Source organism: Perognathus longimembris, chromosome 16 (genome assembly GCF_023159225.1).
Source record: "Perognathus longimembris pacificus isolate PPM17 chromosome 16, ASM2315922v1, whole genome shotgun sequence".
In the NCBI taxonomy this organism is placed as follows: Eukaryota; Metazoa; Chordata; class Mammalia; order Rodentia; family Heteromyidae; genus Perognathus; species Perognathus longimembris.
Genome location: NC_063176.1, coordinates 24,463,600 through 24,490,179, shown reverse-complemented (window position 1 = coordinate 24,490,179; position 26,580 = coordinate 24,463,600). Strand labels below are relative to the sequence as shown.

At 44.8% G+C, this 26,580-nt stretch overlaps 3 pseudogenes; all 3 read left to right on the top strand.

Annotated features, from left to right (window-relative positions):
• Positions 1–7,394: 7,394 nt before the first annotated feature.
• On the top strand, positions 7,395–8,329 carry LOC125364505 (annotated as a pseudogene).
• A 1,326-nt stretch (positions 8,330–9,655) lies between these two features.
• LOC125364450 lies at positions 9,656–13,005 on the top strand (annotated as a pseudogene).
• A 5,066-nt stretch (positions 13,006–18,071) lies between these two features.
• On the top strand, positions 18,072–18,395 carry LOC125364451 (annotated as a pseudogene).
• The last annotated feature ends 8,185 nt before the right edge of the window (positions 18,396–26,580 follow it).

Below are 26,580 nucleotides of genomic sequence, written 5' to 3'. Positions count from 1 at the left end.
CTTTCCCCAGGCCCGCTTCAGTTCCAATCTGGTCTGACCCTATGCCAGTGTCAAAGATGGCACTTTGCTCTGGTGGTGGGGACAGGGATGCCTTCCAGAAGCTTGTCTGTGGGCACGAGTGAGAATATCTTTTGTGGGGTACTCACGCTGTCTCTGCGATGTCAGGTCGTCCGTGCTCAGCCACAGTCTGGAGTATTTCTCGCAGGTCTACACTGTGTGCTTTAGCTGCGCTGAGTGCGGGGGTGCTGTGCTGGGCGCTGTGCCAGTGCCGGCACTGGCGCGGCAGCGGGACACCGCCAGGAGCTCAAATCTGTGTTTTCAGACCAGCAAAGCCGATTTTTCCTTCCTGGTCTGAATCCCTGTACTGTTAGAACTTACTTTGGCTGTCTTTCTAGGAGTAAAAGTTTCTATGGGGTGAGAAAACTATGATATCGGAGGGAGCTCTGCTGGGGCTCTGCTTCTCCTCCACCATCTTCCTTGGGAACTCAAGCTGTACTATTTTAGATGCCGTCATTTCATTGTAACTCACAATGAGGACTGGTGGCAGAATTGTCTAGAAAAAATGAGAGAAACAGTGGGCACATTAGTGTTTTGGAATCTATCTATATAGATCTAATAATGTGACCTCTCACACAGAAACTTGCCAGGCTGAAAGGACTCCGCTGCTTTTCTACACCTACTTTAGACACAGCACTCTGGTTTACCCCTCAGGATGAGGTTCAACCCCTGTAATGGCTGCTAAGCTAAGAACTTAAGAAGTGATTGGAGGCCATATGTTCAGAACTGATCAACATCTCTCTGCATCATGGAAGATTAAAGATAACCATGGAGAAGGGAACTCTTCAAAATTTAGCAACCCCCAAGACCAACAAAACAAACAAACAAAAACCAACAGGAATAGGTTGCTAAGAATTCGCTGATTTTTTTCCTCATGTATTTAATTTTGTTAGGTAAGTTTCAAAATTTGAGTGGTGATCAGAAAGTCAAGCATGTTGGGTCAATTCAATGGAATTCTGAAATACATCTATAGCATATCAAAAGGGAGAAACCTTGGAGGAGATCCGGGTGGCAGTCAGATTTGTACCCTGCCTGCTTCATCATTTGGGGCATGATTGGCCATGGTGATCCTGACCAGATTCCATACATCACAATCTGGATTCATGTGCTGACTGACCATCCGCCCTGGATTAAGAAATTTCTAAAAGGACTTTAGGGCCCCTAAACCAGTCTTGGCCCTATCAGAACCCCCTAAGGGGAAACTTAAGCAAAAGCCTCCTCCAGTCTTCCAGGCTACTAAGGACCCGGTGGAAGACTCTTTGAATCCCCTCCTTATCCCCATCCCCAGCCCTTGGAGCCGACTCCCCCCTCCTCCTCTATCTCCCAACCAGTCTGGTATTCCTCTTGTTAGCGATCCCCCCTTCCATACTCATAGTGGCTCTAATAATACAAATCTAGACCCTCATAGTCTTTGGATCCTCCACCAGCTTTCTGCACCAGGATGCAGCCCTGGCTAAATGATATCTGTCCCCTTTTCTACCTCTGGCCTTTACAATCGGAAGCATCATATTCCTGCTTTCTTTGAACAGCCTCAGCTTGTGATCCAACTTACTTGGGATGATTGCCAGCAGCTCCTGCAGACCGTTTAGCTCTGAGGAGCAGGTCAAACAAGGAGGCCAGGTGACACTGATGGTTGCCCTTCTTCTCAGATATTGAATGCCAAGCCTAGGTGGTCCCTTTGACTTGACCCAAACTGGACTACTTTGAGGACTATGGTAAGGAGGTGATCTCCAGTTACCACCAGGCTCTTAGTAGGCATTGGGAAAGCCACCTGCAAGCCAACCAGTATAACCAAGGTAGGAGAAGTTCTTCATAGACCAGATGAGTCCCCCTCAGCATTCTCAGAATGCCTCATGGAGGCCTACCAGGTCCATATCCCTCTAGACCCAGAATTAGCCGAGAATCAAAAGCTTGGAAATATGGCTTTTGTTAACCAGTCGGCACCAGACATTAGAAGGAAGCTACAGAAATTGAAGGCTTTTGAGGGAAAAGTAATGTCAGAATTGTTGGAAATAGGAGAGAAAGGTTTTGTAATTCACGAGGAAGTGGAGATTGAAAAGAGAAAGGAAGAATGAAGACAGGCAGAAAAGACCCAGGAAAGGGGTTTATGAAGACTGTCCTAGCAGTTATTGAGGCAAAGGAGAGAGAGAGGGGACAGGAAGGTTACTAGAGGGAAAGGCAAGACTACAGCTCCAATACTGGGGATAGACTGGCTCCTCCCAGAATTCCTTTGTGTTTTTTTTGTTTTGTTTTTGTGTGTTTGGTTTTGTTTTTTTGCCAGTCCTGGGCCTTGAACTCAGGGCCTGAGCACTGTCCCTGGCTTCTTTTTGCTCAAGGCTAGCACTCTGCCACTTGAGCCGCAGCGCCACTTCTGGCCATTTTCTGTATATGTGGTGCTGGGGCATCTAACCGAGGGCTTCATGTATATGAGGCAAGCGCTCTTGCCACTAGGCCATATCCCCAGCCCCCCAGAATTCCTTTGGAGAAAGATCAATATGCCTACTGTAGGGATCTAGGCTATTGGGAGCAAGAATTCCCACAGCTAAAGGAATGTTCACAGACAAGACCTAAAAAGCTCATTCTGAACTTATAAGGATTGGTGAGGCCAGGTTTCTAAACCTCCCTCAGAGCCCATGGTAAAACAGGGTGTGGGAAAAGACATTGAATTAGATGCTGGTGCTACCTACTCCGTTTTGCAGGATCTGAGGGAAGCATTTCTAGGGAAAAGACACAAATCCACAGAGCAAACAGGAAAGGTTAACTCCTATCCATGGACTACTGCACAGATGGTGGACATAGGCCAGTGAACAGTAACACACTCTTTTTTGGTCATTCCCGATTGCCCATATCCATTAATGGGGCAAGACCTGCTTTATCCAGTAAGCATTGAAGGGAACTCTGTCTCTTGGACACAGATGGCAGGTTATTTTGCTCATCCTCAGTGAACATGCTCATTTCAAAGTCAACTCACCTGGTGGACTGACAGAACAGCTCAAACTAGGACAGGATTTGGCCACAGTGCTGTACTGACATTCCTTAGTGTCACATTGAAGAGGGAGGAACACAGAACTGGGTTCAATAGTTTTTTAAATTAACCACCATATGGACCAAAGTCATTTAGTAACAGGGTGATGAGAATCTGAAGTAGGTTTGTAATAACCTGAGGGGCAGAAGCCCCTCCCTAGGTTGGTGTCATTGCCACACCCCACTGTGGAAGAAAGAGGAAAAAGAGTAGATCTTGCCCCAAGTTGGGGAACTGGAACCTCCACCCCCAACTGCCAGGGGCAGGGGAGGCGAGGGAAGGGGAGCAGGAGGATGAGAGAGGAGAGAGGAGGGGAGCAAAGCCACGCAGAGAAGAACCAGACCTGCCTGAGGAAAAGAGCGGTGAGCCAATCCAAGGCCTGCCTGCGGAACAGAGAGGAGAACTAGCAGGGCTTTAGGACTGAGAGTTTGAGGTTCTAGGCGTGAGGCCTGAGGCGGGGTCTGAAGTCTTAGGCCTGAAGAGGAGCCTTAGGCCTGAGGAGGAGTCTTAGGCATGAGGCCTGAGGGAGAATCTGGAGCCTTAGGCCTGAGGAGGAGTCCCAGGCCTGAGGCCGGCAGAGAAGCCTAAAGCCTGTGTGGGGGCTTGAGGCTTAAAGTTTGAGGAGAGTCAAAGCCTACAGGAAGGAAGCTTGCTCCTCTGGATGTTTGGAGATTTGGAGGCCAGAAGGCTCAGGTGGTTAGAAATTAAGGTGGAGGTACACTATCTCTGTATCTTACCTGAGTATATTTGAAACCGGGTATACTGGTATTAGAACTAGGAAATTGGAAGGGAATACCAAAATCGAGAGACACAGGGTAAAAAAAGACAAAGAACTACAAAAGCAATACTTAAAAAACTGTTTGGTGTAAATGAAATTAACAACTGAACAACTCATGGGGAGGGGGAAGGGGAAAGAGGAGGGGGGAATGAGGGACGAGGTAAAAAACAGTACAAGAAATGTATCCAATGCCTAATGTATGAAACTGTAACCTCTTTGTAATTCAGTTTGATAATAAAAGATATATATTTAAAAAAAAAAGAAATTAAGGTTCAGAGTCCAGGTCAAGACAGGTCTCAGGTCTGGGTTCTGGGTAACCAGGACAAGGTAGTCACAGGCAAGCATTAGCAGGTGGAAGATGGCTAGGGCTCTGGGTTTTAGATTGTAAATAAAATCCCTTTGTAAATAAAACCCCTTCCCACCTTAAATTGTACCTTGATGGATTATTCTCCCTCTCGGAATAGAACAGGTTTGGATAAGATCAACCTCACCCCACACTAAACTTAGGTCCACAAATTGAGAAGTTCATGTAAAGAAGCACACATTGTTGTGCCAAGTCCCAAGACCACCCCCTAGAAGACTACCGAGATTCAGACACTCCGAAATGCAAAAGCAAGGCAAGGCAAGGCTTTATTTAACGAGCTGCAAACTCGGGCCTCGTCCTACCCACTGACACAGCGGAGGTTAGGAGGAAGCCCCGAGCTGTGATTACACAGGGCTTATAAAGGCAAAGAACAAGGTTACAACAATCAGCTGTGCAAGCAAAATTAGAACACAGGTACAAATCTGATTGGCTCAGGGTTCGATTCTAAAATGGGGTTCACGTGGTCGGGCCTGACTTCAAAGTCTGGCACCTCATTTCCCCCTTTTTCTTTTTGGTACCTTGGGATCTAATCATGGCTCCATTCTGTCCATTTCAATGGCTTGCATGTCTAGGGGATGATATAGAGGTAAGGCATGGGCCAGTAGGGCCAAAAGTAGTATCTGAAAATAACTCTGGTCCCTCGGTTTTAAAGGGGGGCTGATGGGTGAAGATCATCCATCTTCTGTAATTTCTTCAGGCTGACTCAGGGGCATTGACCTTACCTAGCCAGAAACCTATAACCTTAGTCTACTTTACCAAGGGACTGCAGGATTCACCTCACTTTCGAGTGAGCTGCCAAAATAACATTAACACTAGCCAGGGTAGTAAGGAAAGAAGGCAAAAAGAAAATTATAACAATATTCAGTCTAACTTTCTTTTCTTGAGGCGAAGGTGAAGCGGCTGAGTTGGGTGCTTGGAGACCTCCCATGTTCCACCACGGTAGTTGTCATCCAGGGCAAAGGGGTCAGCTGGCCTTGCTTGGAAGCAATGAACCCAAGTGGCGATGCCGTCTAGGGTTCCTTCCACCGTGGTTCTTAGGATTTCAGTCCCTTGGTCTGAATAAAGGGGGGGGGGTAGGGACAGAAGCAGAATCATATCTTTTAGAGTCCAATTCATTTTCTCTACCTGTCCTGCACTCTGGGGTCTATAAGCACAATGCAATTTCCAATCTGTCCCCAGTGCTGCAGCTATTCCCTGACTTACTTTTGAGACGAAAGCCTGTCCATTGTCTGACCCAATGGTGGATGGGAAGCCATACCTGGGTAGGATTTCTTCCAGGATCTTCTTAGCCACTACATTCACAGTCTCATGCTTTGTTGGATAGGCTTCAACCCATCCTGAAAAGGTGTCTATAAAAACTAGCAAATATTTGTAATTTCTGTGAAATCTACTTCCCAATACACACCTGGCCTATTCCCACAGAGGCGAGCTCCTTTAGTAATCTGTTGATTGGGGGCATTGGCAAGCAGACAGGCCTTTCACAGATCTCAATAAGGACACAATCTCAGGTCTACAAGCTTTCTTTACTAAACAGATGTATGAGCTTAAAATTCTCACTGCCAGTCAGGGCTTTGAGTAAATGCGGGGGGTGAGATTTTAATCTATCCTCTCATTTGACAAACTTACCCTTACTAGCCACTATCACAGATGACTGGCAAATTTCTGCCCAGTAGACAGACATGGGCATTGGAAAGGCATACTTATGAACTATTCTTCTAGGACTTCCCGGCTTTAACTTTTGAAAGGCCAACAGTAGTGACTCTAGGATCTGACACCATCTCTGCCATCCAAGCAGTGGCTTACTGCCTCTGGATGCTCCATGACTTTTGACCCAGGAGGAGTGACTTTTGACTTGGACTCAGGACCTGAGTGCTGTCCCTCAGCTCTCCAGCTCAAGACTAGCACCGTACCACTTTTGAGCTCCACACCACTCCGTTCCCAGCACTCTGCTGGCTGATTAGAGACAAGTCTCTCACAGGGACCTTTCTTTGCCCAGGCTGGCTTCGAACCTCAGATTCAGATCAATGAGTCTTATAAGGGGCCACTTTACTCCAATTATAAGCAACAAGGTGGTCCACACAGAAATAGTTTTTAAGCATGCTCTCTTACCTGGAACTTATTAAGGGTCAGTATTAGATCTTGACAAACTTGTAGGAATCACCTGTGCTTCTCTGTGGGCCTGCTGGAAACTGTTACAAAAAACCTTCGGAGTCTGGGATCTCGGGGTCTCTGGGGCTATCCCGGACGAAACCCCAAATGTTGTGCCAAGTCGCAAGACCACCCCCTAGAAGACTACCGAGATTCAGACACTCCGAAATGCAAAAGCAAGGCAAGGCAAGGCTTTATTTAACGAGCTGCCAACTCGGGCCTTGTCCTACCCACCGACACAGCGGAGGTTAGGAGGAAGCCCCGAGCTGTGATTACACAGGGCTTATAAAGGCAAAGAACAAGGTTACAACAATCAGCTGTGCAAGCAAAATTAGAACACAGGTACAAATCTGATTGGCTCAGGGTTCGATTCTAAAATGGGGTTCACGTGGTGGGGCCTGACTTCAAAGTCTGGCACCTCAACATGAAGACACGGCTAGCCTCCCTACCAACTAATAGTAAGTGCAGGAGTACACAGGAAAATGACCCCAGACAAGGTCAGCATGTCACAGACAACAAAGTTGCAGACACCCAGCTGTTTCTGCTTCTGCAAAAAACTTTTCACTACCTGCATCCCTGCCACTACCCATGGCCACAGCCTGGGCAGGACTTGGGGCCTAGCTTGGCCCTGCTATTTGGGGCCATCTCCCCTGCCCCATCTGCCTGAGCTCTGCCACCCCTTGCAATCCTCTCGCAAATTTCCATACCAGTGGGAGTGCAAAGCCACAGCAGATAGAGCAGTGACCCTGGTGCCAGGGAGGAGGGTAGTTACTACCTTGCTGAAGGTCGAGCAGAAGGACCTGCTTAGTGAGCATGTGTCGAGTCTCCCTGCACTCTCCCTGACAGGGAAAGTCTCATGAGGGTTAGAAATCAGCTGGAAAAAAGTGGGTCCAGGGAAAGGCTGTCAGATTTGTCCGGCCCACTCCTGCCCTGCCAGTTCCACTTCCGGCTTCTGGCTTCCAATCGGCAGAACTTGACACTCCAGAAGGTGGTGGGTACCTGTAGCGGACACAGTGGTGTTCGCAATGGGGAAATCGGATTTTCTTACTCCCAAGGCCATCGCCAACAGAATCAAATCCAAGTGGCTGGGCAGGGCAGGCTTGTGCAAAGTGGACGAGACGCCCAAGGGCTGGTACATCCAGTACATAGACAGGGACCCAGAGACTATTTGGCGGCAGCTGGAGCTCCAGAGGAAGAAGGCAGACCTCGACGATGAGGAAAAAATGGCCAAGTTGATCGAAGAGCAAGTGAGACGAGGTCTGGAAGGGGAAAAGCAGGAGGACCCTGTTTTCACGGAATTAAGCAGAGAAAAGGATGAAGAGAAAGTTACATTTAATCTGAATAAGGGAGCATGTGGTTCAGCAGGAACATCTTCCAAATCAAGTTTCTTGGGGCCCGAGTGCCCTGAAAGCCCTGGGGAGTATAGCTGTGTTAAGCGAAAAGACTCCTCCGCGAGCTCAGCTCAGGCTAAAAAGAAAAAGAAATCTGCACTGGATGAAATTATGGAGATTGAAAAGGAAAAGAAAAGAACGTCCCAGACGTACTGACCACTGGCTGTAGCCCGAAATTATTGTAAAGATTATAACCAAAAATGTTGGTTGGATAAATATCATAAGAAAAAGGGTATTGTCAAGGAAGTAATTGACAAGTCTACAGCTGTTGTAAAAATGACTGATTCTGGAGATAACCTGAAACTTGACCAGACTCATTTAGAGACAGTAATTCTGGCACCAGGAAAAAGAATTCTAGTTTTAAATGGGGGCTACCAACGTAATGAAGCCAACCTGGAATCCATCAATGAGAAGACCTTTTCAGCCACCATCACTATTGAAACTGGGGCTTTAAAAGGACAGAGAGTTAAAGGAATTCTATATAAAGACATATCTAACCTTGCCTGATTGAAAATTTGTTAACACATTAAAATAATTCTAAAGCATCAAATTGATGTTTGCCAAAGCATTGTGAGTCTCTACTGTGTTAGGATACTTTTGTATAAAACATGTTTTCATTTAAATATTACTGTATATTTGTGTAAACTTATAGTAAAATTTAATTATGTCTCCTGAAGTACCAAAACTCATTTTTGTCCTTGTTGCTTTTCTTTGTAATATTTCCTTGATGTTTTTATCTTCATTAAAGAATGTTTCTTGTAAAATGTTTTATATAAAACAGCTTAGAATCATAGAATTGGATGCTTTTAAAGTATATTTTGGTAGTAAAATAGCAAGGTTGAATTATAACTAAAATTGTTCAAGCCAAAAAAAATAGTGTTCTCACTAGAAACTTCTTTCCTTCTTCCCTCCACTTTGCAAAAGTCTTGCCCCGCCCCCCAATGGTGCAACTTCCCTATGCATTCTTAGCACAGCTCTTGTAACTTCTTGCACAGCCCCATTAAAACTCTGTAGCCTCAATGATCTTGAGGCCCAGAATTTCAAGTGGGAGCTCTGTGTCCACTGGTATAAACTAGAGTTCTCCATCTGAATGTCACTGGTTTCTTTGTCACTGAACTTTTCTCTAGCACCTTTACAATGCTTCCATCTGCTCTGTTCCAAGTCCAGCCATCACCCACCCTCACATTCTCAGGACCACTTATACCAGCTTTTCCACGATAGCCCCATGTTTGTGCCGGTTGCCCTAGGATTAGTATACTGATTTGGACACTCATGGTTATTGCAGTAGCCAGAGAGATGGGCTACTTTCACCTCACTCTGAATCTGCCTTGGAAAGCCAGTTAACCAACATATTCCAGCTACAGTCAGTTTGGTAAATGCCAGGGTTAGGACTATGCTGGAAGGCTACTTTGGATCTGCTGAAACTAAGATTTTTGGGGGGACATTCTTTCTGTGATAACCTTCCCACTCATCTGGAGTTGACTGGAGTTGACTAGCTCTATTTTAAAAAATTGGTTATTGTAAGACATTTTCAAGTAGACAACTGATTATGGACAATTCCATGTGGAGAGAGAACTTTATTCCATGGAACTACTGGCCTGCTGCTAAATCTAAAGCATATGTGGCAGGCTAGAGAGTCACTCCCAGGTGATGCCTGGGGTGGGAGGGGTGGGAGGTGTGTCTAGGTGTATTAGGGTGTGTCCAGATGGATTAGGGTGCAACCTCAGAAGGAGGGAGTTAACTGTGTCTAGGTGTGCGAGTAACCTAGATAATTGGAGAGATTTAAACAGGTGGGAGCACCTGCATGGAGCCCCACTGGGGGTGGGCCTCACAGGTATCACTGGCCAAACTTAGGGACTTAGTGGCACAGGAAACTGGAGAAATCCACTCTAAAGATGACCTGAGAGGACTAGAGAAAGAAGAAAGAGCTGAAAGAATAGCAAATACTGGATAATGCTCCTGAAGAAGGAAAAGATATCAATCCATACATCCCTCAGTATATTTTGTCAGTACGTTGGTACAGTGATCCATCAAAAGACCCATCTTAAAGCATCAGAGGCCACAACCAGAGAAACAGAAGCAGTTTAGTTCATCTGGAGAATGGCACAAGAGCGGTGTAAAAGAGAATTCCATAACCGCCAAGTACTGCAAAGGTGCCTGCAAGAATTATGGGGGCATGATGCACAAGGAGAAAGACTGTTTTGAAAGTCCCGGGCGACAAGCCTATCACCATGCACCAAGATCAACTCAAAATGGATTAAGGACCTCAATATCCGACCTGAATCCTTGAAACTACTGAAGGACAGAGTAGGAAAGACACTAGAACTTATAGGCACAGGAAGGAACTTCCTGAATAGAGTCCCAGGCGCACAACAAATAGGGGAGAGACTCTACAAATGGGACTAACACAAATTAAAAAGTTTCTGCACAGCTAAGGACATAGCCACCAAAATAGAAAGACAGCCAATCATATGGGAAAGGATCTTTACCAGCACAGCAACAGACAAAGGCCTAATACCTGTCATCTACAGAGAACTCAAAAAACTAAGCCCCTCCAAGCCCAATAAACCAATTAGGAAATTGGCAAAGGAGCTAAAGAGAGACTTTACAAGAGAAGAAATAAAAATGGCAAAGAAATATACGAAGAAATGTTCAACATCCCTGGTAGTAAAGGAAATGCAAATAAAAACAACCCTGAGATACCACCTCACTCCAGTTAGAATGTCCTATACTCTGAACTCAGGCAACAACAAATGCTGGAGGGGGTGCAAGGAAAGAGGAACCCTTCTCCATTGTTGGTGGGAGTGCAAATTAGTACAACCACTTTGGAAAACAGAATGAAGTTTTCTCAAAAAGCTCAATATAGACCTACCCTATGACCCAGCCATACCACTCCTAGGCATCTATCCTGAACAGCAGGGCCCAAGATATCAAAAGACATTTGTACTTCCATGTTTATCGTGGCACAATTCACAATAGCCAAAATATGGAAACAAGCCAGATGCCCTTCCACAGATGAATGGATCCAAAAAATATGGTACCTATACACAATGGAATACTACATAGCGATTAGGAAAGGTGAAATATTGTTATTCACAGGGAAATGGTCAGAACTTGAACAAATAATGTTGAGCAAGACAAGCCTAGAACACAGAAAACAAAGGGGCATGATCTCCCTGATATATGACTGTTAAGAAAGGGTGATGGAGAGACAGTAGAGACCAGGTCTGTGAAACCAAAAACTGCTTGTCAAATGGTATTTCCCACAGGATTGGGGCAGCGACCCAACAGTATGTAACTAAAACCAAACAACTACTCTACATATAAAGGTAAAAAATTGACCTCTCGGGCTGGGGATATGGCGTAGTGGCAAGAGAGCCTGCCTCATATACATGAGGCCCTGGGTTCGATTCCCCAGCACCACATATACAGAAAACGGCCAGAAGTGGCACTGTGGCTCAAGTGGCAGAGTGCTAGCCCTGAGCCAAAGGAAGCCAGGGACAGTGCTCAGGCCCTGAGTCCAAGGCCCAGGACTGGCAAAAAAAAAAAAAAATTGACCTCTCAGTGGAATACAATAGCCCAAAAGCTATGTATATACGTTCATATAAGACTACTGTCGACATATTGCCTGATATCGACATTACATTTAAAGCCCTAGGCGAATTTTCTTGGGCTTGGCCACGTGGATACTGTATATGTTCTTGATACATTGTGTATTGTATATATGTCTACCTGACCTAGGGAAGGGAAAGAAAAACAGGGTGTAAGATATTACAAGAAATGTACACACTGCCCTACTATGTAACTGTGCCCTTTTTACACAACTCCTTGTCAAAAAATTTGTGTTCAATTAATAAATAATTTAAATTAAAAAAAAAAGAAAGAAAAGAATGTCCTGGGCGAGTCAGCGCCAAGTTCACCAGAACTAACACAGTTCCAGACAAGCACGTCCAACCTCAGCTCACATTTCACTATGAGAGGAAGAGAGACCACTTGAACGGCTACAATCCAGAGGAACACATGAAAATTGTGGAAGAGTTGGCCTGGCAAAACGAATGCTGAAAGCCCAAAAACTACAAGAAGAGTTAGCCTCAGGAAAATTATTGGAACAAGCTAATTCTCCAAAACATCAGTGGGAAGAAGAGGAACCAAATTCTCAGACAGAAAAAGATCATAACAGCGAGGATGAGGATGAGGATAAATATGCAGATAATATCGACATATTGGTGCAGAATTTTGACTCTAAAAGGCGAATTACAGTCCAGAATCTAAGGATTCAAGAAGATATTGCAAAATACTTGAGAAATGTAGATCCAAATTCTGCCTACTATGATCCAAAAACTAGAGCGATGAGAGAAAATACTTAAGCCAATGGAGGGAAGAATCCAGACAAAATGAGTTACACAGGAGATAATTTCTTCAGTAACACAAGAGATATCATTTCAATGGCTCAGACACAGTTGTTTGCCTGGGAGGCCTATGACAAGGGCTCCGAGGTGCATCTGCAGGCCAATCCCAGAAAACTCGAGCTGTTGTACAAGTCCTTCAAAGTCAAAACAGAAGACATCAAAGAACAGCAGAAAGAAAGCATCCTGGAAAAGTATGGTGGCCAGGAGCACCTGGATGCCCCTCCAGCCGAGCTGCTCTTAGCCCAGATGGAGGACTACACGGAGTACTCAGGGCACAGGGCCATCATCACGAGGCAGGAGCGGGCCATAGCCTGCTCCAAGTATGAAGAGGACATGAAGATCCACAACCACATGCACATCTGGGGATCTTACTGGAAAGAAGGCCGATGGGGATACAAATTCTGTCACTGTTTCTTCACGTATTCCTACTGCACCCAAGAGTCTGGGAAGGAGACTGCTAACTCCAAGGATTGTGTGATAAGCGATGAGACTGGAGAAGAGTAGGTGAAGAAACCACAGACACTTGTGGAGATTCACCAAGAAAAACTAAAGGAAGAAAAAGAAGAAGTAGTACCGGAAGAGCAGTTCCAACAGTGATGACAAAGAGAAGAAAGATAAGAAGTTGAAAACGGCACTGAACATCAAGGAGGCCCATCTCCTCCATGTCAAGAAGATCATGCAGATTGACAAGAGAAAGAAGCCATACAACAGCATATATGAAACTCAGGAGTCCACGGAGGAGGAAATGGAGGCCTACAGGATGAAGCGTCAGAGGCCAGATGACCCCATGGCCTCTTTCCTGGGCCAGCAGTAATTAGCCAGAGAAGGTAGACCAGGGTACATAAAGTCCAGCGTGCTCCTGCAGCCTCCTGTTCATCATAGATACAAATAGTCTAAGCTGTCCTTGCTGCCTGACTTTACTAAAGCTTTCAGAAGTCACAAAGTTACTTCATTCCTTTCCACAGTCAGAAACAGGATGGGATTGGAGATAGTGATATGGAAAGAAGCCTCGACACCCCACCACGTGTATTCTAAGAGCTGAGTGCAGTGACCCATACTTGTAATCCCAGTTGTACAGAGCTGTGGTAGGAGGATTGGAAGTTTAAGTCCAGCCTGGGCTACATAGGGAGCTGCTGTCTCAAATGCTGTCTCAAAAAAGCAGAAACAAGTCAGGCACTGGTGGCTCATGCCTGTAATAGTAGCTACTTAAGAGATTGAGATCTGAGGATTGCAGTTCAAAAAGAGCCCAGGAAGTAAAGGCTATGAGACTCTTTTAAGTCCAATAAACTACTCAGACAAAGCCAAAAGTGACACTGTGGCTTAAATGGTAGAACGCTAGCCTTGAGCAAAAAGAAACTCAGAGACAGCGCCCAGGCCCTGAGTTCAGGACTGGCACACACAAAAAAGAAAAGATTGTACACCCAGTGCACCTTTTCTTCATAGCCAGCAAGAGTTACTTTGTAAAATTTACAGAGAGCAAACCTGAAGGTTCTTAAATGAATTATAAAGATAGCTTCTAGGGATCTTAGTCACTGGTTTTACCAAGGTCCTCAAGCCTCTTCTGAGAAGTTTGCAAGTGCAACATTAATACAATGGGAAAGGGGAAAGGCACTGGTGCCAGAAGGTGGTTAACCCAGCATGGAAATCACCATGCTAATCCAGCACCTCAGCTGGTAGAAAAGCAGCTGGGCCAGTCCTGGCACAGACACCTGGTATCCAGATGCCAGCGAATAAAACATTTAAAGTGCAGTGCAAATTCTTCAGGGAAGATAAAATTGATGTTTTCATGTTTCTGGTTTGCAATGGTTCAACAGAAAGTCACACTCATGTGTTTATTTTGTATTGTTTTGTAATAAAGATGTGATTACTCAACTGTGGAAAAAAAAGTTAAAAGCTTAGCATTTGGTAAAAATATAACAAAGCCAGAAGGAGAGAATTGGATCCATAAAACTAAGGGTCTTGAGGGCCAAATACTAGCTCCTTCATCAAGAAGACCATGGGGGGCTGGGGATATGGCCTAGTGGCAAGAGTGCCTGCCTCATATACATGAGGCCCTGGGTTTGATTCCCCAGCACCACATATACCAAAAATGGGCAGAAGTGGCACTGTGGCTCAAGTGGCAGAGTGCTAGCCTTGAGCAAAAAGAAGCCAGGGACAGTGCTCAGGCCCTGAGTCCAAGCCCCAGGACTGGCAAAAAAAAAAAAAGAAGACCATGAATCAAAGATTTGATTCAGGGACATAAAAGGAGGAGGGAATGTTAGGGGCTAGCAACAGTACAGCAGCCCAGCCACCTTTGCCCTTCCAGGAAGGAGCAGCTTAATCTGCCTCTTCCATGAGTAAGGCCAATAGCTATGGCTTAACAAGTCTAACATCTGCTCCCTTTGTGAGTGGACCCTGCAAAAACTTGTTTGCCAGACACCAGATACACATTGCAATTTGTACCACAATGATAGGTTAGTTCAAACAGACACTATGTGGCAGGTTGTAAGCTCACTAGCCACCTGTGTGTGGCCTGGCATGACTATGCAGTTTTCTCTGTGTATTGTAACCCCACTAGCCACCTGCATGTGGCCAGGCATGACTATGTGTGTGTGTGTGTGTGTGTTTTTCCTTTTTAAGCCCCTACTTGAGTGGCCTTGTGGTGGCAGTTTCAGCTCTGAGCTGTGTCTCTCCAGTCAGCTCACTTTTTACTTTCCCAATAAATCCATCTTTATTTGAGACTGTCTCTGTGTGGTGGACTCTGGAGGGATGTGGGGTTGAGTCCCACATAGAGTACCTCCCCTGGACCCCATAGCAATGTTAAGTAAACTAAACTCAGACCGATGGTGCATGTTCTCTCATATGGAGGAGCTAGACCTAAAATATGTGGGGACATATTTACCTAGGTCTCTAGGAATTCACACAGTGAAGGAGGATGCTCTTACGGAAACAGAAAGGCCACAGTGCCTATGTGTGGCTGACCATACAAAATACTTATTGAAATGAACTCCAAAATTAGGGAATGTACAAAAAAGACATATGCCATTGTCACTAGAACATTTAGCAATGCTCATTTCTGTAGTTGTAAGGGCTCTTGGTGCTGCCTCCCAAAGCTGAATTACTCAGCTTCCCCATAGGTAGCTAAATCCCAGTGAGTTCAGCATCTTCCTACTGTAAAACAGTGAGAATTCAGAAATGCATTGTGTGGCTGCTTATTATAGGATCCTCTTTTCAATAGCTCTTCATGACTACCAGGTTCCTGGTGTTCCACACCCATGTCAACCCACAGTGTCACACCATCTTGTGATAAAAACTGTAAGAGTTCATGGGCAATCCATTTTCATAAGTGAAGCAGGAGGAGAGAAGGTGAGGGCATGCTTCCCTCTGCATAATACATAAATTTTAGTAGGAGTCTTCTCTAAGGGTTCAGGTGTTGTCCTAGTCCTGTGGTACCTTGCACACAGTCTAGATAAAAATCTGCTACATGCTACAAAGTGTAAGGCAGAGGAACTTAGGAGTGACCTCCATTTCCTAGGCTGTCATTCCAGCTTCTAGGCTATATTTGGCTGGTGGGACACATGGAGAACTGGAGGCCAATAGGAATTCAGAACCACATCTTCTCCCCACCTCAGCAGAGTCTGCTACAGTGGCCTTGGTACCTCTGACATTCCCTCCCCAGCATCCTCCAGGTACATTCTGAAGGGACCATCATCTCCCCATGCCCACTTCTGGGATACCTCTTCTGAAGAAGCTAATTGGGTTGCTGCTACACTGAAGAGCTTTTTACTGTTTCTATGGGTTTCTTCAGTATTTCCTGGTTGACCTCTACCTTTTAAAAGCTTGGTAGCCTATCACCCACAGTAAGTTCATTCTGCTGAACAAATTAGCCTGACCCCACTCTCCTGACTGGACCTGCATTGTTCAGCTGTCTTATTTGTAACAATAAGCCATTACATTGTTATCTATTTCAATTGGCAGGGGTTAATGTTCAGCACACAGGACACTTGGAGGCATCTTAATATATGCACCATTAATTATAAATAGCAAGTAATTATCTAGGACACCAAGCAGATTAACCTGTTAATTAGACATAACAAGCAGTGAGTTTATCCCTCTGACAAGGGGATGCTTGCTACTAAAAACAAGAAGGTCAAAGTCAAACATACAGAGACAGCATCCTACTTGAAGCCTTCTCCAGCAGCTTTTCCCAAGTGCCAAGCAATGGTGTAATTCTCAGTAAGGGAGGCAGCTTTACTTGTCAAGCTCTAGAAATTACTCTTGTTCCTCAAGCCAGCTTCTAGTCTCAACAAGCAGGTATGAGGAAACTGCATTTTGAAGGCTAAGGCATGGCTCTAATGCTCATGCCTGTTGCAATTGTTCCTCTCAGAAATTAGGTTACATATTGACATTTACTGCAGTAGCAACCAGAAATCCCAATAACCCCAAACCTATGAATTTACTCATTCTAGTAATCACTATTTGCAAGCTAACTCAGCATTACTGTAGGTTTCCATATAAATCTAGCACACACAAGGAAGAATTGCTCTGGTGGTTGCCTTTTCTATGGCCCAGGAATAAGATGGCTTGAGACACATGCTTACAATCTTAAGGACATAGCCTTTTCCTTGGACTAGAACCCCCAAGTCATGCATAGCCATGCCTCTATCCATACAAGGAGACAGTATCCCTAACAAAGTGGGTCATCAATGCAGTCTTTTATTTTTTAACAGTGAAGGGCCATGAGAAACATTCTGTCTGTCTAAAGTCATTATATCTTCTTCCATCTGGCCTATGTGGTTTCCTGGTCTCATCTCTACTGCTATACATGCAATTCTCAAGATCGTTCTCCCTCAAAGGCTTCCTAGGCTATTATGGGTCTTTGGGGTTCTTCATTGTCTTTAAGCCAGAAGAAGCACTTCATACTGTGTCTAAGGAGTTTGTATGTTCCACAAGCACTTGTGTTCTAAGAAAATAGCAAGTAACAGCAGGACCTCCAAGGACCATTCTAGGACTGGATTCTAAGACTTCTTGTTTGAAGGCACCAGACCATTCTACTCCTTTCAGTACATCATATACTGCCTGCCTGGGCCACAAGTGTGGGGGACGGGGGGAAGAAGAGCTGGAGTTGGAGAGAGGAGGTGAGTGAAGCTGAACCAAGCAGCCACCTGGCCGGCCAGAGGAGCAGGGCAGGTTTGGGCCAGAGCTTGAGGCCAGCGGGAGAGTCTGGAGCCCAAGGGAGAGTCCAGACCTGAGGCCTGAGTGGGAGTCCAGATCCTGAGGCCCACAGAGAAGCCTAAGGCCTGTGGGAAGGCTTGAGGCTTATGGCCTGAGGAGAGGTGAGGCCTACAGGAAGGAAGATTGCTTCTCTGGAGGTCTGAAAGTTTGAAGGCTGAGGTGGTTGGAGATTAAGGAGTGGAGGTTCAGAGTTCAGGTCATGTCTCAGGTCTGGGTTCTGGGTAACTAGCCCAGGACAAAGTAGTCCCAGGCTAGCATTTGCAGATATAGGGATGCTCTGGTTCTGTCTTTTAGGTTTTAAATAAAATCCCTTTGTAAATAAAACCCCTTTCCACCTTAAGTTGTGCCTTGATGTCTTATTGTCACTCTGGAAATACAGTAGTGTTTGCTCATAGGCACTTTTAACTGCTTAACACTGAACATCTCAGGAAGAAAGACCTCTGAACAGAGGTGTGCACAGTAGAGTGGATAGGATGTGCAAGGTCACAGAAACCAGAAGATTTATGGTCTGTGAGGACACCTGTGCCTTTAATGAAGACTACTTAGACACAAAGGGGGAGGAAGCTTCCATCAGGCAATTTCTGCTTCCTGTTTCCCAGTATTTTCTTTAGTTTGAGAGCTTAAGCATTTTCAGTGAAGAGGTTGTCTCCTTGGGAGATGGTTTGAGGAGATTCCAGCTCCTGCCTGGATGATCAATGTTGTTTGAAATGACTGCCTGGGGAAGATAATCCGTGTTAAGTGCAACCCCGATGACACCGTCAGGGACCTTAAGAAGCTGATCGCTGCCCAAACTGGCACCTGTTGGAACAAGATTATCCTTAAAAATGGTACACGGTTTTCAAGGACCGGGTGTCTCTGGGGGATTATGAAATCCACGAAGGAATGAACCTGGAACTTTACTACTAGTAGAGAAGAATTCCTTCTTCTGTCCTCTCCTCATCCCCCAACCTCATCTCTCACATTGCTATGGATGGTTGTTTTAAAAAAACTCACATTAATAAAGATTTACATGTTAAAAAAAAGACTACTGGCAAAATATCTGTAAAAGGGGCCTCCACTGTCCCTGCAAGCTCAGCGCTGTCCTCCGCTGGAGCTTTTGGTGCAACATCTGCATTTCAGGAGCATCCACTTGCGCAGGGCACCTCAGTAAAACCCACTTATGGCAATCTTAACACTCTGACCCCCCCATCAGCTCACTGCTAAACTTTTTCCCTCAAGTTCTATACCCTCCTCTCATCCCAAGAAGGCAGTACCCTAGATCCACTCCAGAAGGGAACAAAAACCCATCATTGAGGGTTTCTTTTAAAATATTTTTTTATTATTAATTGAACATAAATTTTTTTACAAGGTGTTGTGCAAAGAGGGTGCAGTTACATAGTAGGGCAGTGTGTACATTTCTTGTGATATCTTACAACCTGTTTTTCCATCCCTTGTCTAGGTCAGGAAGACCCATATGCAATATACAATGTATCAAGCACATATACAGTGTTCACAGACTTGGTCTCTACTGTCTCTCCGTCTCCCTTTGTTAACAGTCATATATCAGGGAGATCATGCCCCTTTGTTTTCTGTGTTCTAGGCTTGTCTCACTCAACATTATTTGTTCGAGTTCTGACCATTTCCCTGCGAATAACAATATTTCACCATTCCTAATCGCTATGTAGTATTCCATTGTGTATAAGTACCATATTTTTTGGATCCATTCGTCTGTGGAGGGGCATCTGGGTTGTTTCCAAATTTTGGCTATTGTGAATTGTGCCGCGATAAACATGGAAGTACAAATGTCCTTTTGATATCTTGGGCCCTGCTGTTTAGGATAGATGCCTAGGAGTGGTATGGCTGGGTCATAGGGTAGGACAATATTGAGCTTTTTGAGAAACCTCCATACTGTTCTCCAAAGTGGCTGTACTAATTTGCACTCTCACCAACAATGGAGAAGGGTTCCTCTTTCCCCACAGCCCCTCCAGCATTTGTTGTTTCCTGAGTTCAGAGTATAGGCCATTCTAACTGGGGTGAGGTGGGGTGAGGTGTTTTTATTTGCATTTCCTTTACTAGCAGGGATGTTGAGCATTTCCTCATGTGTTTGCCATTTTTATATCTTCTCTTGTGAAGTCTCTCTTTAGCTCTTTTGCCCATTTCCTAATAGGTTTATTGGGCTTGGAGGGGCTTAGTTTTTTGAGTTCTCTGTAGATGACAGATATCAGGCCTTTGTCTGTTGCTGTGCTGGTAAATATCCTTTCCCATATCGTTGGCTGTCTTTCTATTTTGGTGGCTATGACCTTAGCTGTGCAGAAACTTTTTAATTTATAATAGTCCCATTTGTTGAGTCTTTCCCCTATTGGTTGTGCCCCTGGGACTATATTCAGGAAGTTCCTTCCTGTGCTTATAAGTTCTAGTGTCTTTCCTACTCTGTCCTTCAGTAGATTCAAGGATTCAGGTCTGATATTGAGGTCCTTGATCCATTTTGAGTTGATCTTGGTGCATGGTGATAGGCTTGGGTCTACTTGGAGTTTTCTGCATATGGCTGCCCAGTTCTCCCAGCACCAGTAGTTGAAGAGGCTATGTTTATTCCATTGTATGTCTTTAGCTCCTTTGTCGAATATCAGTTGGCTGTAAGAGTGCGGTTTTATTTCTGGGTCTTCAATTCTAATCCACTGGTCTTCCGATCTGTTTTTATACCAATACCATGCTGTTTTTGTTATGATGGTCTTGTAGTAGAGCTTGAAGTGTGGTATGGTGATACCTCCTGCACTATGTTTTTTGCCTAGAATTGCTTTGGCTATTCTAGGTTTTTTGCTGTTCCATATGAATTTATGGATTGGTTTCTGTATTTCAGTGAAGAATGTGGCTGGGATTTTGATAGGTATTGCATTGAATTTGTATAACAATTTGGGCAATATGGCCATTTTCACTATATTGATTCTGCCTACCCATGAGCATGGGAGGTCTTTCCATCTCCTTGTGTCTTCTTTGATTTCCCTTATTAGATTTTTGTAGTTTTCATTAAATAGGTCCCTCATGTCCTTGGATAAGTTGATCCCTAGGTACTTTATTCTTTTTCTGGCTACTGTAAATGGAATTGTTTCCATAATTTCCTTTTCTGTTTGTATATTGCTGGTGTACAGAAAAGCTGCTGACTTGTGGATTGATTTTGTATCCTGCTACTTAGCCAAATTGGTTTATTAGGTGTAGGAGTTTGGGTACTGAGTTTTTTGGGTCCTTCAGATATACGATCATGTCATCTGCGAATAGGGATAACTTGATTTCTTCCTTGCCAACGTGGATCCCTTTGATGTCCTCCTCTTGCCTTATTGCTGTGGCTAGGGATTCCAGCACTATGTTGAACAGAAGTGGGGAGAGTGGGCATCCTTGTCTTGTTCCTGAGTTTAGGGGGAATGATTTAAGTTTCTCTCCATTTAATATGATATTAGCAATTGGTCTGTTGTATATGGCTTTTATTGTTTTGAGGAATGTTCCATCTATTCCTGTTCTCTCCAAAGCTTTTAATAGGTATGGATGTTGTATTTTGTCAAAGGCTTTTTGGGCATCGACTGAGATAACAATGTGATTCTTGATTTTAGTTCTGTTTATGTGGTGAATTATGTTGATTGATTTACGGATGTTGAACCATCCTTGTGACTGAGGGATGAAGCCTACTTGGTCATGATGTATGATATTCTTGATCAGTTTCTGGATCCTGTTAGATAATATTTTATTGAGGAGTTTTGCATCTGTGTTCATTAGTGATATTGGTCTGTAGTTCTCTTTTTTTGTTGGATCTTTGCCTGGTTTGGGAATGAGTATGATATTAGCTTCGTAGAATGAGTTTGGGATTTCTCCCTCCGTTTCTATTTTGTGGAAGAGTTTGAGGAGTATTGGAATTAGCTCCTCACTAAAGGTTTTGTAGAATTCGTTGGTGATTCCATCTGGGCCTGGGCTTTTCTTAGTAGGGAGGTTCTTGATTACCTCCTGTATCTCACCGTAAGTTATTGGTTTATTTAGTTGATTTATTTCTTCTTGGTTCAGTTTGGGCAGTTTGTACTTCTCTAAGAATTGATCCATTTCTGTAAAATTTTTGTTTTTTGCTGAGTAGAGGTTTTGGAAATAGCTCCTAATGATTGTTTGAATATAGTGTGTACTTGTTGTATTTTTTTCCGGTGGAGTCCATGATTTTATGTATATGAGTCTCTTCTCTTCTTTTTTTTGTAAGTCTTGCAAGGGGTCTGTCAATTTTGTTTATTTTCTCAAAGAACCAGCTTTTAGTCTTATTTATTTGTTGAATGGTCTTTCTATTTTCAATCAGATTTATCTCTTCTTTAATCTTTGTGATCTCTCTCCTCCTAGTCGTTTTAGATTCTGTCATTTCTTGTTTCTCCAGTTGTTTTAGTTTCATTGTGAGGTTGTTCATCTGCTCTGCTTCCATTTTTTAATGTGAGTGCTGAGGGCAATGATCTTGCCCCTCAGTACTGCCTTAGCTGTGTCCCATAGGTTTCTTTGTGATGTGTTTTCTTTGTTATTGTGGCTTATGAATTCGTTGATTTCATCTTTAATTTGATCTGTGGCCCAAGTGTTGGATAGCAGCATGGGGTTTAGCCTCCAAGAGTGTGTATAGGCTCTGTGGTATCCTTTGTTGTTGAGGGTTACCTTTAATCCACTGTGATCAGATATAATACATGGGATGATGTCAATACTTTTGTATTTGCTGAGGTTCTTTGTGTGGGCTATGACGTGGTCTATTTTGGAATATGATCCATGGGCTGCTGAAAAGGTGGTGTATTGGGTCTCTGTAGGGTGAAAGGTTCTATATAGGTCTGTTAGATCCATTTGGGAAATGGTGTTATTTAGGTCCTCAGCTCCCTTACTAATCCTCTGGGTGTTGGATCTGTCTCTTGGAGAGAGAGGAGTATTAAAGTCACCCACTAGGATTGTGTTTGCGTCTATCTTGCTCTGTAATTCTGTGAGAATTTGCTTGACATATGTCGGGCCTCTTTTGTTCACTGAGTATACATTTATCACCGTGATGCCTTGATTCTGGATTTTTCCTTCTATTAATATGTAGTGTCCTTCTTTGTCTTTTTGAGTGGACTTTAAAGAGAAGTCTAGCTTGTCTGAAATCAGAATGGCTACACCTGCCATTTTGGTGGGTGCATTTGCTTGGTAGATCTTGCTCCATCCTTTCATTCGAAGCCTGTTTTTGTCCCTTGCTGTAAGGTGGGTCTCTTGTAGACAGCAGATGTCAACTTTTTGTTTGCGGATCCATTCTGCCAGTCTGCTCCTCTTAATCGGGGAGTTTAAGCCATTTATATTTAAAGAGATCAAGGATAAGGGTGTTTTTTCCCCTTCCATTTTCTTGTTGGGCTGTTTTTTCCTGGTTTTTTTTTTTCTTCTTGTTTTAGTGAGCTGGTCTTTCTGCTGGACTTTGGCTATTGAAGTTTCTTTCTGATTCTGTCTCTGTCTTTTACGATCTCTGTTGGGTGGGCTTCCCCTCTTAATATTCGCTGTAGGGCTGGTTTTTTATTCACATACTCCTTTAGCTCCTCTTTGGTGTGGAAAGATCTGGTTCTCCCTTCGAATGTGAACTCCAATTTCGCTGGATATTTGATCCGAGGTTGTAAGTTGTTATTCTGGAATACTTGGATGGTGTTCTTCCACTCACTTCGAGCTTGGTAAGTTTGTGTGGATAAGTCGGATGTTATTCGAATCCTCTTCCCATTGAAAAAAGTTTCCTTCTTTGCTTTGGCTGAATTCAGAATTTGCTCTTTAATCTTGAGGTCTGTAGTCTTGAATATTATGTGCCTTGGGGTGGTTTTCCTGGGGTCTGGCCTGCCAGGTGTCCTATAGGCTTTGATTACCTGGATGGGGTCCCCTATGAGATTGGGGAAGTTTTCTGCAATAACTTTATTGAGAACATGATTAAGCCCTCTGTTCTGATATTCGGCTCCTTCTTCTATTCCAATTATGCGCAGATTATATCTCTTGTCTTTGTCCATTAGTTCCTGGATTAATCTTCCCTGAAGCTTCACCTTTTCTTGGAGTGTGGTCATTTTCTGGTTGTTGTCAGCTGCTTCATCGTCTAGGCGAGAGATTCTGGATTCTATATGGTCCACTCTTTGTGTTATGGTTTCAATTGCAGAGTTTATGGATGTCAGAGAGCTATTCATGGTTGTCATATCAGCTCTGATCGTGGAAATTTCTTCCTTTAAAGAGTTGTATTTTAAATCTATTTTTTCATGCATTTCAATTCTCAAGATGTGGAGATTTTCTTTAAAGGCGGCTTGCATTGTATCCATTTTTGCTTCCATTTCTTTAAACGAGGCTTGCATTGTATCCATTTTTGCTTCCATTTCTTGGCTTCCTGGGTGTCTTTCCAGATTTCCGCTCTATACTCCTGGAATTGTTTTCTGATTTCATTTCTGACGCTTTCGATCATTCCTATTAACATGGCCTCATTTGCTTTTTTAGTCTCCATCTCCTCTTCAGTCGTGCTGCTTTTTGGAGCTGGCGAGTTGGCTTGTCCTTTGATGAACTGAGTTATGTTTCTTTGTGATTTGCGCATCTGGAGGTCTATGTAAATCTTCTCTCCCTTCTGTGTAGGCGTGTCTATGGCAGCAGGTGCTGTGGCTGTGGCCCCGCCCACCAGTGCAGGGCACACCTACCAGAGCGGGCGCTTTCGCCAGGGGCCCCGCCCTCCTGTGCACTGTGAGTCCCCTACAACAGGCACTTTAGCGGGATATGCCTCCCAGAGCGAGCCCTGGGTTGTTGGGTTGTGCTTGCGCCCTCCTGCGAGCCCGTTGCGGGAGGCAGCATGTGTGGGGCCCACTGGGATCGACTGTTCGGGTGTGGCTTGGCACCCTCAGACTTCGCCTCCGCTGCGAGGAGGGGGGAAGTGATCAGGTTCAGGTGACCCTGCTGGGCTGGTATTGCCCACTAGCACCTGTGATTTTAGTTGTAAGAGTCCGCAAGGTCCAGGCGCCTCGGGTGGGGCTTGCCCTGCTGGCCGTCCCCCGGCCCCTGTTGGGAAGGGGACGGGGCCGGTTCTGCCAGTTCAGGAACCTTTGTGGGCTTGGGGCTGCTCCACCCTTCCCCTGCTAAACTGGCTTCCCAGCGCCTGATGGGAGCTTCCCGCCTGATTTGGGGGTTCTTTGTTCCCTCGGGAGTGGGGAGGGGGAGGGAGGGAGATCTAGCTTCTTTTCGGGCTTGGGTGTCCCATTGGGGGAAGGGATTATGGGGGACTCACTTTTGCTGCTTTGTGTGTGTGTCCTGCGCAGCCGTTGGCCCTTCAGGGGTTGGCGAAGTGTCGTGGTGGCTTCCCCCATTCCCTCTTTCTGCCGCGCTGGGTTCCCTTGTCCGAACCGGGTGTGGACCCGACCTTCTCGTCGCTGCCGGTGTGTGTCTTGGTCTGCACCCTGCCTTGTGTCCGTGGGGTCTCCCGCTATATGAATTCTGCGCTCCTGGCAGCCTGTCTGCCGATCGCCGGGTTCCCCTTTCCCAGCCTGGCCCTGTTTGGGCCAGGGTAGGCTGGTGGGGGGAGGGTGCCCCGGTGAATCTCCGGCTCCGTGTAGGTTTTTGGTTCTTCTTTTTTGCTCCTTTTTGTTTTCCTGTGTTTCTCCACTGCTTCTGGATGTTGGTTTTGCTGGGTTCTTGATGGGGTGTTGGGTGTTGGAGTTCCCAGCTCGCTATTCAGTTGGTGCGAGTCGGGGTGCCTCCCTATTCTTTTGGCGCCATCTTTCTCCTGCCTCGGTTTTTTTTTTAAGGATAGCCTTTTAAAATCTTGGTTGTCCCACTTTAATGCTCCTGTCTTGCCAGACAGGAAGTCAGATGTAAAGTCCTGAAAATGAGAAATCCTCAGAAAGTGAAATTTCTTGGCATGGTCCAAGAAGATCTTTTATGAGAAGGTATTACAAATGTCACCAAGATTCCTGGTCAAACATTTGCTCTTGGTAGTATCTGTCAGATGTAGGCAAAGCACCCTGAAGAAGCTAGACATTGAAAAGAACAAGCTAGAAGCTTCACAGCAGTGCCCTGTGGACTTGGATCTCTGGCTCAGGAGTCAGCCTCTGTACACAGCATGTTCCTTAGGTGACAGAGGCAACCCGTGCTAAGAATGTAGCCATGACACCAGGCCCACATGCCCAGGTTCACTAGGTAAGCATCTTACCAGGGCGTGGGAACCACAATGTCAGTGCTCTATTGGTAGAGCCAGAGTTGTTTGTGCCAACTCCTTGTTTTCAGAGATCCACAGAGTGAAGGAATATGGAGACAAGAGTCAAAGACTCAACTCTAGAATGCAGCCATGGAGACGAAGATGCAGAGTTTGAGAGCAGTGGTTGCAGTTTCTCTGCCTCAGCTTTAGACACCAGGCCTTGTGTTGACCTCTTAGTGGTTAGGAAACTTCCCAGGATGCCCAGGTTTCCCTGTCAAAGGAAAAAGGAAGAAACTCTCCTTCTAGGGAGGGACCTTGGTACCTTTTGGCTTTTGTGTTCCTCCCTTTTTCCTCCCAAATACCAAGAGGTTCAGGCTGGAAGGGAATTTGAACAATGACTACTTTGTAATAATGTCCATAAATGAAGGGAGACACCTGAGAGAATGGTAAGTATTAACCAGCATTTCCCCACTTTAGTCCTAAAGACATTCCTAGGGAAACTATAATTAAGGCTTTTAGACAACATGTTTGGGCTGGAAGCAGTGAGGCAGCACAGGAATATAGAGGCAAGAGAAAATTTCCCCGGATGGAAGACTCAAACATACCATGGAAGGAAGTAACCTTTAGAAAAAAAAATAGAGACTTCTGAGCAGCTTTGCAAGTTCTTCCCTGACTGGTCAGGCATTAAAAAGGCAAGAACTGAACTATCAGAGGCAAAAAAGTCCTGACAGATGCCTGACAGGGGTAGAGGACATGTGGCCTGTGGATTGTCTCTAGCCCACACAATCATTTGGTATACAGTGGGACAAATAATGTATGCCTCTTAGCTGTTAGTGGGCATCTGCCACAATGGTGATTTTGTATGTCCTGTTCATACTCAGATTGTCCTTGGCATAAAATGGTCCCCCATCAGATACAATATTAGATAAGGCCACCTGGAATACATGTAATCCAGAAGATAAGAGTCTCTTGACCATTTGGTATTGTCTTCATTACTGATCACCAAAGAACTACCGTGATGGTTAAACCTGGGTTTAGCTGTCACATTAGCAGA